Here is an 11,328-nt window from a genome sequence, read left to right as displayed (position 1 = left end):
AAAAACAATATTCTTCTCCAACCATAATTTTCTCTTCCATTTGATAATTTTCAAATGCAATTTTTAAATTAATTGCTGTGAAATGGTCCCCCAACCATCCCCACAGGGGGAAAAAATCACCACAGCACTATTCTCATACATCTATCACTATTGTTTAGTTTATTATAAATAAAAAGGAAGTGCAACAGAGATCTTCTATTTCACAACCACCCTGAAAGGTAGATTCAGTGAGATTTATTATTATTATTACCAATATTTTGGCCTTCACCCTAGGGTTCCAGAGCAGGTCGCAAGACTTTGAATCACAACATTAAAAACAGTTTAAAACAAATTACACACAAGATCTCAAGAACAGGGTAGGTCCTTAAAATATACATCTCAAGGATCAAAGGCCAGGATAAAGAGGTGCATCTTCAGAATTTGCTGTGGGAAGAGAATTTCACAGCTTAGGGTCTGCTATCCCAGATTCTAAGGGCAGTGGAACTATCAAGAAGGCCTCCCTCTAGTTAGTGAATTTCATGGCAGCACAGGATTTGGACCTGCATCCCAAAGTAATCACAAACATGCCAACCATTACACCAACTTGTTCACTTCTCTTTTGATCCCCCTGTAACATATTGCAGAATTCTTGTTCTCCTCCCCTCTGTAGTTTCCTTGAATCATCTCTGTCTTTTACAAAATGTGTGGACTGTGGAAGAAAGTCCATGCTTTGTTTTTAAAGGGCTGTACACTTTACAAACATGTAGTTATCACATTTTGGCAGCAACGGTGCAGTCTAATGTACTCTAGGTTTAATGATTGTCACGTGCTTTCTTCTCGCAGCTGATAGGGGAGTCATTCGAGTTATTTCTTGTTTGCTCATTACAGCAGAGCCAACGGCAAGGGTGCTGATAAATTTCCTTCTAGTACTTCCTCTGCCAGTGCGTTGGCTTTAAAAAGGAGACTTAAAAAAAACTGCTTTGCTCCTGCAAGAGATTCCAAAGTTTGAGGATTTTACCAGGGCTCAGCAAGTGTGTGCTTCATTCCGTTTCTGCTTTGTATAATTGGTGTTTTTTTAAAAAATAAATAAACAAATCCAAGCCAGATAATCTAATTTAGAGAGCAATGCTGTCCCACATGGATGTCAATGGCTGGGGTGGGGGTTAGTATGAAGCACGGCTGACGGAGGACTGTGTTGCTGCTGCTGCTGCAGAGACAGCAGAGTAGATGGAAAGCTACTAATTTAGCCAGAATTGGGTCCCAAAATGGGGTGTTTAAGGGACAGAATTAGGCTGGCCAGACCCCTCCCCAAGACTTGCCCTCCCCTCAAAGAAGCCCTGTCACCATGACCAGCAGGAGCCAACACTGTTTTCAATACATCATTAACTCTTCACTCTGATAAGCCCATGGCGGTGTTAGGATAGTTCTAAGAATAACGTAGTTCAAAGTATCAATATTCACTTGGATAGTCTTAAAATTATTGTGCATTCTGATATTTTTGCCTCTGCAAGTTTGCTAAAACCTTTTCCTGATTAAAATAGGTATCTTTCTAATAATACACCAGTTTGGTGGTTTAAAGCAATACAGGAGCAGTTTTACCCTACATTTATATACCTTTTCTTTCCTTGAACTAGGACAAGGGTTCCCAAATTGTGGTCTGTGGACCACCAGTGGTCTTCAAGCTATATTCAGGTGAGCTGTGGCATGTCTGTATTAAGCAATAATATTGATTTTTAATTGTATTTTAATTGTTTATTTTATTTCTTATGCAAGAACATAAGAAGAGCCTACTGGCCAATGGCCCGTGTAGTCCAGCATCCTGTTCTCACAATGGCCTGTGGGAAACCTGCAAGCGGGGCATAGAATTCTCATACAATATAAGAAATAAAAGAAGCAGTTAAATACACTGAAAAAAATCATACAGGATCTACCATAGCACATTGCAATTGATACAACAGGCAGAAAAATCACGTGGGGGTGGGGAGTTTGGTAACCACTGATCTAAGACAAAACGTACAACACATCCATCAATTATATGCAAATTCTTTCTACCAGATGCACCTTTAATGCGGCCCATAATTGAACAAACACTTCCCAAAGAATTATGCAAAAGATCTGCAGCTATATTTTACAGAGTTCATTAACCTTTTCAGATCTGGGCTTATATCCCTTTTGTGCAACACTACCAAATGGATCATACCTGTATTTATACTAGACAATGATGTGTTTTAACAGTGTATCCTCAGTGGTTCTGCACAGCTCAATGGCATTCAATGCCATTGGCCAGCGTTTCTTGTATCTAGAAACGGAAACAAGGGATAAAATAATTCTCCCTTCTCCATTACTTGTCGATTGTTTTCAGATGAAGCAATGCATAAGCTCATGTTCACCCAGAAATAATGCTGGAAGAAAATATTTCACATTTTAAAAGAAAGCTAAACAAAGTTTCGAACCTTGACTGCTTCACACAAAAATCCAAAACCTGTTCTGCTCCTATGGAGGCTAATGACAGCTTGAGTATCAGCTTTGAAGCATTAAAATATAAAGGTGAAGACAGGCTGGTAAATGAAGAAATGTTATTGCATAAGAAGAAGCAAATCTGATTGAAACAATCCATTCTCTTATTCTCAAACATTTCTTAGTGGGATTAATTGATAATTTTTGCCAATAAAATCCTTGCCTCTATTGATATTTTATAGGAGGAATCAGATTCTTAGGACACCCATTCAGTTTTCTCCACCTCACCCTAAAAAAACCACCCCATTCAGAGCCTAGTAAAAAGAAATTTAATTCCAAATTTGTAAACCCCTAGGCTAAGAACTTGTTAGTTTGTTTTGAAATGTAGAGCTGTTTAACAATGCTGAAGCCAATTAGCCAAAAAAGGAAAATAGCTTTTCTAAATGACTTTTCCTGTTTTGTTCCAGAAAAAGATATAAGTTGGTAGCTGCAATGAAATGTTGTAGTATGGGTGTCACCTTGTTCAGGGTTCAGTCATAACCTTTTCCAAGATAACCCATTCCATTCTCCCTCATCTCTCAGTGGCCTCATAGTCACTTATTGCACAATTTTGAGGTCCCTCCCAAATCACCAGTATATACTTACATAATTTTAATTTATTTGTTTATTTAAGGCAAAGATAGCAAAGACAAGTAGAACCTGCAATATGCTGAAGGCAGAGTAGGTGTGGAAGGATCTGTCAGTTTTTGTTCTCTCAGTTTTTCATCTTTCCAATCTTAAATTCAATTTTCCACATTTCTGTAACAATCTATAAATGAATTTCTCCTAATGGACACATTTTTGTATGCAGTTTTGACAAATGCGCATATTTTTGCAAACAACCTCTACTAATGTAACACATTTTTGTATGTCCTTTTCACTAATATATTCATTCATTTTTAGGCACACTTTCCCCTAATATGTGCATTTTTGTTAACATCATTTGGTTGGAGAAGCCGCACTGAAAAAATAGGGATTTTGAAGGATGACTATGTTTCAGTTCACATTTTGTTTTGAAAAGTTGAAATATGATAAATTAAGCTTTAATTGTGAACTAAATTGAATTCCTCATTCCGTCGCCTGGAGTTTCAGCCAACTAGTCATTCTGTCATGCTTCATGGGGTGCCCCAGTAAAATAACAGTGATGGAGGCTAATTGGGAAAGGTGAGCTAAGGAGGGCAAGCACCTACCCCCCCCCACCCCGAAAAAATGTCTGTGCTAGAATTTGCAGCTAGATTCTGCTGGGCTGAATCTTGCAAGCTGCATGCACAGTCTTCTTAATTGTTATTATTTAATTAAAGGGGCTTCCACTCACCTGGAGAATTAAGCCTTCCACTTGCCACCTGGAGAGGGCCCGGGAAACCTGGAGACTTCAGGTGAGACCTGAAGATCTGGCAGCGCTAAAACATCCCATGCCGTCTCCTTTTCTAAGCACTACACATTTATGGGAGAGAAATAGAGGAGGAGGAGGAGGAGAAATCTCAGGCACTTAATGTAAATAATAAAACACATTCTTGAATGAATTGGCAATTGACTGAAGACAGAACATAACTCACAGCCCAGTTTAGTTGAAGTAACAGGATTTAAACTACGGTATTTGGCACTTCTGCACTAAACACATTTACTTGGAAGTAATCCTCACTGAGGATTCAGTGGCATTTATTGCCAAAGAAGTGTGATGAGAATTTAATCTGATTTGGGCTGTGATCCAAGTACTTCTGACCTACTGTGGCTGCCTAGATTTTTAAAGAATAAGGGAGGGGTGAGGAAGCCTTTATACACATTGTACACATGTAGAGTTCAGGTACATATTGTAGTGTCACCCAGTAGGGCGTTGTCCAGTGATTTAGAAACTGTGTTTGTGCTACACAACATATTAGAGGGTGGGGAATGTAAAACCTAAAAACAATGCATTGCATAGTGCTATTTTAAGCATTTTGTGATTCTGGACTGTAGCTGAAATTTATATGGTATGGCAGTTCACTTCTGGAGGGGCAGAATGACCACTTCCCACTTAACTCTCCAGAGGATTTGATCTTCTTGCTGTCCATAGTTTCAGGGTAAAAAAGATTGGTCGCAGCATCACTTTTTATTTCTTTTGAAACTAATATCGTACTCTTCTTTTATTCCTTTCTTAGTTAATTGCAGTTGCTGTTTCTGTCCTGTGAAAAGTACTGCAAAAATAGTTTAAAACCCAGGATCTCTTTTTAACCTTTTGGAACACAGTACGGCAAAAATGTGCTGTTTGCAAGATTGGGCACATAACAAAAGAAAAGGAGATCTATTGAAAATGGCCTATTGGCATGAGAGACTTGATAAAGGCAGGCCTGGTTACTGGATTCCATGAGCTTCCAGGGTTTGTTCTCGAGAAGAAAGATAGATTCAAAGAACCTTAGAGTTGGAAGGGACTCCAAAGGTCATCTAGTCCACCCCCTGCAACGCAGGAATCTCAGCTAAAGCATCCATGACAGATGGCCATCCAACCTCTGTTTAAAAACCTCCAAGGAAGGAGAGTTCACCACCTCTCATGGGAGTCTGTACGACTGCTGGACAGCTCTACCTGTCAGAAGGTTTTTCTGAATGTTTAGTCGGAATCTCCTTTCTTGCAACTTGAAGCTAGTGGTTCGAGTCCTACCCTCCAGAGCAGGAGAAAACAAGCATGCTCCCTCCTCCATGTGATAGTCCTTAAGATATTTGAAGATGGCTATCATATCTCCTCTCAGTCTCCTCTTTTCCAGGCTAAACATACCCAGCTCCTTCAAGTGCTTCTCATAAGGCTTAGTTTCCAGACCCTTGATCAGGGGTCTGCAAGGCTTACCTTGCCTGGGCCAGTTCACTGCCGCAGAGCCCCCTCTGTGGGCCAGATAGCGGGTGCGGGTGAGATTTCCAGTATCTGCATTTTTGCAGGTGTGATTTCCGACGTCTGTACAGGCGCAGACACGATTTCCAGCACCGCGGAAACAAGTCCCCATGCCACGCTGCACTGGTTTAGCGCAGCGCACTGGGACTCACTGAGCCGGCAGCTTGGTTCGGGGGTGGCTCGTGGGCTGGTAAAATAACCCCCATGGGCTGCTTGTGGCCCATGGGCCTTAGGTTGTTGATCCCTGCCCTTGATCATCTTTGTTGCCCTTGTCTGCACACATTCTTTCAACATCCTTCTTAAATTGTGGTGCCCAGAATTGGACACAGTATTCCAAGTGTGTTCTGACTGAGGCAGAATAGAGTGGTACTATTACTTCCCTTGATCTGGACACTATACTTCTGTTGATGCAGCCTAGAATAGCACCAGCATTTTTTGCTGCTGCATCACACTGTTGACTCATGTTAAGCTTGTTGTCCACCAAGACCCTAGATCCTTTTCACATGTACTGCTAGTGAGCCAGGTGTCCCCCATCCTAGATTTGTGCATCTGGTTCTTCCTGCCTAAGTGCAGAACCTTACATTTGTCCCTACTGAAATTCATTTTGTTAGCTTGTGCCCAGTTCTCCTTTGTGATTTCCCCTTTCTTCCTTTCTTATACATGCCCTTCTTAACTCTCAGCTCATCTGTGAGTTCCTTATGCAGCCACACTGGTTTCTTAGAACCTCCCACTTTTCTTTCTTGTTGGTATAGATAGAGGCAATTTACTTAATTTTTTTTTGTTTTTGTTTTGTGTGTTTTAAATAAAATGTTACTTCAGTGACTGGCTCGTTGACTTTCTGCATGCTTACAGAACTGCAAGTTAATAACTGCAATAAAAATGTGGAGAGTTTGGCCCTTACGACTCTTCACTCACCTTTTCTTCCCTGGCAGGGAGGGGCACTGTTTGGTGGTTTGCCCTAGGTGCCAAAATGCCTCATGTTAGGCCTGGGTCCTGGAAGCCTCAGGCTTTGAGAGTGCTGCTGCACACAGTTCCTGCTTGCATGCTTCCCAGAGGCACCTGGTGTGAGAACAGAAGTAGATGGACCACTGGCTCGATCCAACAGGCTCTTCTTAGGTCCTTCTGCACCATAGCCTAAACAGATAGGTATTTACTGTATTTCTCCAACATGATATCAGCCTCTGACCCTGCCTGCCAGTGGTATGCAGTCTATGGAAGGTTACCCATGGGGGAAGTTCAGCCCTTTTACTCTGAAAAAGGCTCTCCATCCCTGTTTTGTCTGCTAGGCTGTTTTATTTCCCATATTATTATTATTATTTATTATATTGTGTTGCTAATTTTGTGAGTTATGCTGACCAGATAGAAAGGTGGGATATGAACCCTTCAAGAAATATATAGCTAGCTAACTATAGCTAAAGTCATTTTGCTTGGCTTGACTGACTTCAAGAAAGGGGGATAGTGTAATAATAATAATAATAATAATAATAATAATAATAATAATAATAATAATGTGTACCAAATCAGGACAGAAAATCCCTTTCTCTGAAGGTTTTACAGCATGGCATCATGAATGGCTGCCATTAGGAACACTGTTTCCCTTAGGTGGGGTTGGTAGGCAGCAGTTGCTGGGAAATCTCCCAAGTCATGGGCCTTCTGTTATCAGCCTCCTGGAAATTCTGTGAGTGCCACCCCCATGAAGCTTCCCGCCAGCCATGCAATGAACTGCCATCTCCCAGCTGACCTTTGTGACTTTTGACCCTTTGGGGGGGAGATGAGAGTTCATCAGCTGTCCACGAGACGGAAATCAGGCAAAGGATTTTTATAGGAAGTTGCAGCCATTGACTGCACAAGTTTCTGAAATCGTCCTTTCCCATCCTTTGAGGGTTTTTATTTATAATCAGGCGGCATACACTTAACAAAAATAAATCCATACCATACATTTAAAGCACCATGATCCCACTTTAAGTAGTCATGGTAAAGAATTCTGGGGAGTATAGTTTGATAAGAGTGCTGAGAGTTGTTAGGAAACTCTTATTCCCTTTACAGAGTTACAATTTCCAGAGTTCCCTGGGAAGAGGGACTGGTTATTAAACTACTCTGGGAACTGTAGTTCTTTGAGGGGGAATAGAGTTTTCCTAGCAATGTTTAGCACCCTTAAACTAGTTCTCAAAATTCTTTGGGGGAAGTCATGACTGTTTAACGTAGTATCATAGTGCTTTAAATGTGTAGGGTGAATGTGGCCTCTGTCTACTGCTGCTGATACTGCAGCTCTTTCACAATCTGGTTGTAATAAAAGGCTTGTAATGTGCAGTTTCCCTGCTCATTTGCAGAGAGTGGAGCAGTTGCCTCCGGGTGAGCGCAGGAGTGTCAAGCTACTCACCCATCTGCGAGCCACACAGGACTGCTACTGGGCCTTTGAGGCTACAAAAATAAGAGGAGCCAACCTATGAGTGCAGCTAGCTAAATACTGCCCTGCACTGAACACAGTGGAGTGGACTGGGTTCATGGAGATGGAGAGAGTATATGAATCTGAGGTCATTTCCAGACAAATTGTTTACTGAGCATTTGTTTCAGGGAGATTAGATGACATTGGCTATTGCACAAATGCTGCCTTTTCCCATCATTTCCCTTATTGCAAAAAGTCCAGGGTAGGGGGGAAAGCAGATTTCATGTGGAATAGTTTGTACAACTTTAATTTGCTGGTATGTAATTGAATCCCACCCAAACATTGTGATGGCCTGAAAGCAACTTTTGATTTGTAGTGGAGCTTTGTTTTGCTGCCATTCCCATTCCCCTTTTTACCCCTCCCTTTTGTTGTTGTTTAGTCGTTTAGTTGTGTCCGACTCTTCGTGACCCCATGGACCAGAGCATGCCAGGCACTCCTGTCTTCCCCTGCCTCCTGGAGTTTCGTCAAATTCATGTTGGCCGCTTCTATAACACTGTCCAACCATCTCGTCCTCTGTCACCCCTTTGCATATTGGCCCTTTAAGAACTTCCAGAAGCAAAATCAACAAAGAGTCTTGCAGCATCTTTATGTCCACAGTTATTCCGTAATAAAATATGTTAGGATGCTTCTGGCTGGGTGTTTATTGTGGGATCAGTGCAAGTCATGCAAACATTTTTTTGGGGGGAGGGGGTTGCTTCTGCAGAGTCTATACCCCCCTCCCCTTAATCTGGTTCTATTATTTCCAGGAAAAATCTGATAAGTAAAAATATGCAAACCTGTTGCTAATATTTGCAATATCTCAAGGACCCCATTTTCAAATTAACTCCCCCACTCTGGAGTGCAGCCTTTATTGTTAAGGTGCTACAAGATTCTATACTGATTTTGCCCCCTTTAAGGAAGAGGAAAAGCAGGGGGACACAGCCTGAAGCTAAAGTGGGCATAATTGATTTCCACAAACTGAGTTTATTTCTTATCAGTTAAGAGAAATATGGTACATTTGCATTACAACTTGTTGATCAGAGGATACCACAACCAGTCTGCTGTTCAAAAGACTGGCTGCTTTTGGATCTCCCAAGATCAGCTTCCAGCCTTGAGAAAAGGCATCCTTAGCAGATGCAGCTAAATTTTATCTAGTACTATAAACAATGTGGATTTGAAAATGCTTCCTGTTGCAAGCTTCCGGTATTTTTTATAGACCTTGTAGCAGAGCATATTTTCCCACAAACCTTTATCACCACCCTACGGTGCTACAAAGGGGTCACTTGTGAAAAAACACTTTGGAACTGAGAATGGCTCTGCAAGAAGGCAGAATCGTCAGCTCTCATACTGCATTATTAGTTTGGAGGCAAAGTATTTCCTTTATGCTAAGAATATCAGAGGGTTGGGAATTTAGTGTCTTGTGGTTGAAAAGCTGAACTTGAGCACTGGGCTAAAGTGGTGTAATCTTATTTCTCCTTCCTCATTCGTTTTTCTTTTTAAAGGACCTTTCAAAATGTTATTTGGGTTTGGGGAGGTGAAGAGTTGCCAGCCTGCTTTCTGTAAAATTGTAGTGTCTATCCAGGAATACACAGACTCTGCTCTGCCAGTGCTAATCATCACCTGGAACTGAGAAGCTAATTCAGGAACACCCCCCCTCCCTCCCCAGGACGTTCTGCATACATAGCGGATGCTCTTGAGACTGAGCTGCCACCCTTTCCCTAAAATAGCTATTGTTGATTTAGTAGTATTAATGTCAGCATATTCGCTGCAGGATGTGTGTGTGTGTGTGTGTCTTTTGCCCATGAGGCTCCAAAAGAAAGCCAGTAGCAATGGGTAAATACCTTTATTAGGATCCACTGACATGTTCCTTGGAATTCTGAGGGTTGTTAAACCTGCATGCATGCAAAAAGCAAAAGAGTGAGGGCGGGTGAAGAGTTGGGGAAGTGAAACCATGAAACCCGCCAAAGGTGCTGAAGAAACATATTCTTAATAAGTCAGAAGCACCAGTCACTTCTTTTCCTGAATATGATGAAGTTTCTGTATAACCTTTAGTACAGCACGCACTTCAGGGTTAATTAGATTAGATCACAATCAGAGTAGATCATGCTAGGTGCATGCAAAACGAGTTTCAGGTTGCGGTTGGAAAGACTTTAGAAACCAGTTTCCATGTGTGGATCACCCTTGCTGCTTCATGGCAAAGGACCCTGGCCCTGATCCAGACAAATCGTGGGCTCCCATTTGGATACTTCGTTTCTAGCTCACAAGTTTGTGCACAGACTTTTGATTAGGATTATGTATGAGAAAACACTATTCTGCACTCCAGCTGTTCCTCTTTCTCCAGGGACAAACTTGATTTTCTGTTCTGAGTCCTTTGTAGCTCACCAGTCTTGTTTTGCTGCACTCATTTTTTATGTGCCTAGAGTTTGGCTGTGCTTTTTGTGAAAATGTTTCCAGAGTGTGTTTATGTGCTCTAGAATGCACTGGATTTTCCTACCATCTTACCTATAACTTCCTACCCAGATGTTCCCGCAGGATGTTGCACTGAGTGGCATTGGTTTTATAAGAAACACAACAAGATCCAGTGTGAAACTGCATATTCTGTTTTTTAAAAAGGAAATTGTTATGGTCAGTTTACTAACTGGCTTCAGAATCAAGGGGAGGAAAGGTTTACTGCTGAGTAAATGAGAGCACAAACCTTTAGTGCCATCCTACTGTCACTTGTGAAAGAGCTCTTTGAAAGCGACAGTGGCCCTGCAAGAGGGCAGAATTGTCAGCTTTCATCCTGTGTTATGACTCTTCCTTTGCAGCTGCGGATTGCAGTTACAGTCACCTGGCATCTTGCTCTGTCAGGTGATTGACAGATGGGCAGTGCTGTGCACCTGTCAAAACGGCCAACAGAGCGTTGGCCACTTCTGGATCCGGCCCTCTGACCAGATCCAATTACCTGTCCCTGATCGAGAGAAAGGTACAAAAGGACTGGGAAGCAAGACTTTACAAGTGTGTGTAAACACTAACTTATGTCTTTTGATCACTTTATGGCTTTATGCCACAAATATTGCTGCAAGAGATCCCCCCCCCCCCGCATTATAAAGCTAGTGTGAAAATAAGAGTCTGGGGAATTGCGTGACTTGCTGCAAGCTTCAGAAGCAAATGATTCACCATGAAAGTATAACTGAAACTGCTATAACAGCTGAGAGCAACTCCCACATAAAGGAACTTAGCAGCTGAGATTTTCCTGCTCACAATCAAGGCATTTAACAGGCAGAAAGAATTTTGCAAGAAGAAGGAACTCTGCATGCAGAGTTTAACCTCTGTGTTAGGGATTTTGCATATCATATTAACTGGTGTATAGATAAGTGATTTGCATGTCTACCACTGAAGTGTTCTGCATCCTACACTTCCTAAAGTAATGTCTTCTTTCAGAGTATCTGAGATTTAGAGATAGCAGGGGGGGAAACCAAGCAGGCTTTTTTGAGCTAACAAAAGAATAATCCTGATGGTAAAGGGAGTCAAATGCCAGGACTGTCTACCCGAGAGCCTCAAAAGGATCCAGAACGCAGGATGCAAC

At 41.7% G+C, this 11,328-nt stretch overlaps 1 long non-coding RNA gene across 1 annotated transcript; it reads left to right on the top strand.

The window, feature by feature from the left end:
* Window positions 1-1,615: 1,615 nt before the first annotated feature.
* On the top strand, window positions 1,616-8,409 carry LOC310680479. Its single transcript, XR_014512806.1, has 2 exons — window positions 1,616-1,671; window positions 8,161-8,409. It is a non-coding gene; the product is annotated as an uncharacterized lncRNA (long non-coding RNA).
* The last annotated feature ends 2,919 nt before the right edge of the window (window positions 8,410-11,328 follow it).

This window comes from Podarcis tiliguerta, assembly GCF_965153285.1.
Source record: "Podarcis tiliguerta genome assembly, chromosome: 6".
NCBI lineage: Eukaryota > Metazoa > Chordata > Lepidosauria > Squamata > Lacertidae > Podarcis > Podarcis tiliguerta.
Note: the sequence above shows the minus strand (reverse complement) of the source record. Positions and strands in the feature narration are given on the sequence as shown.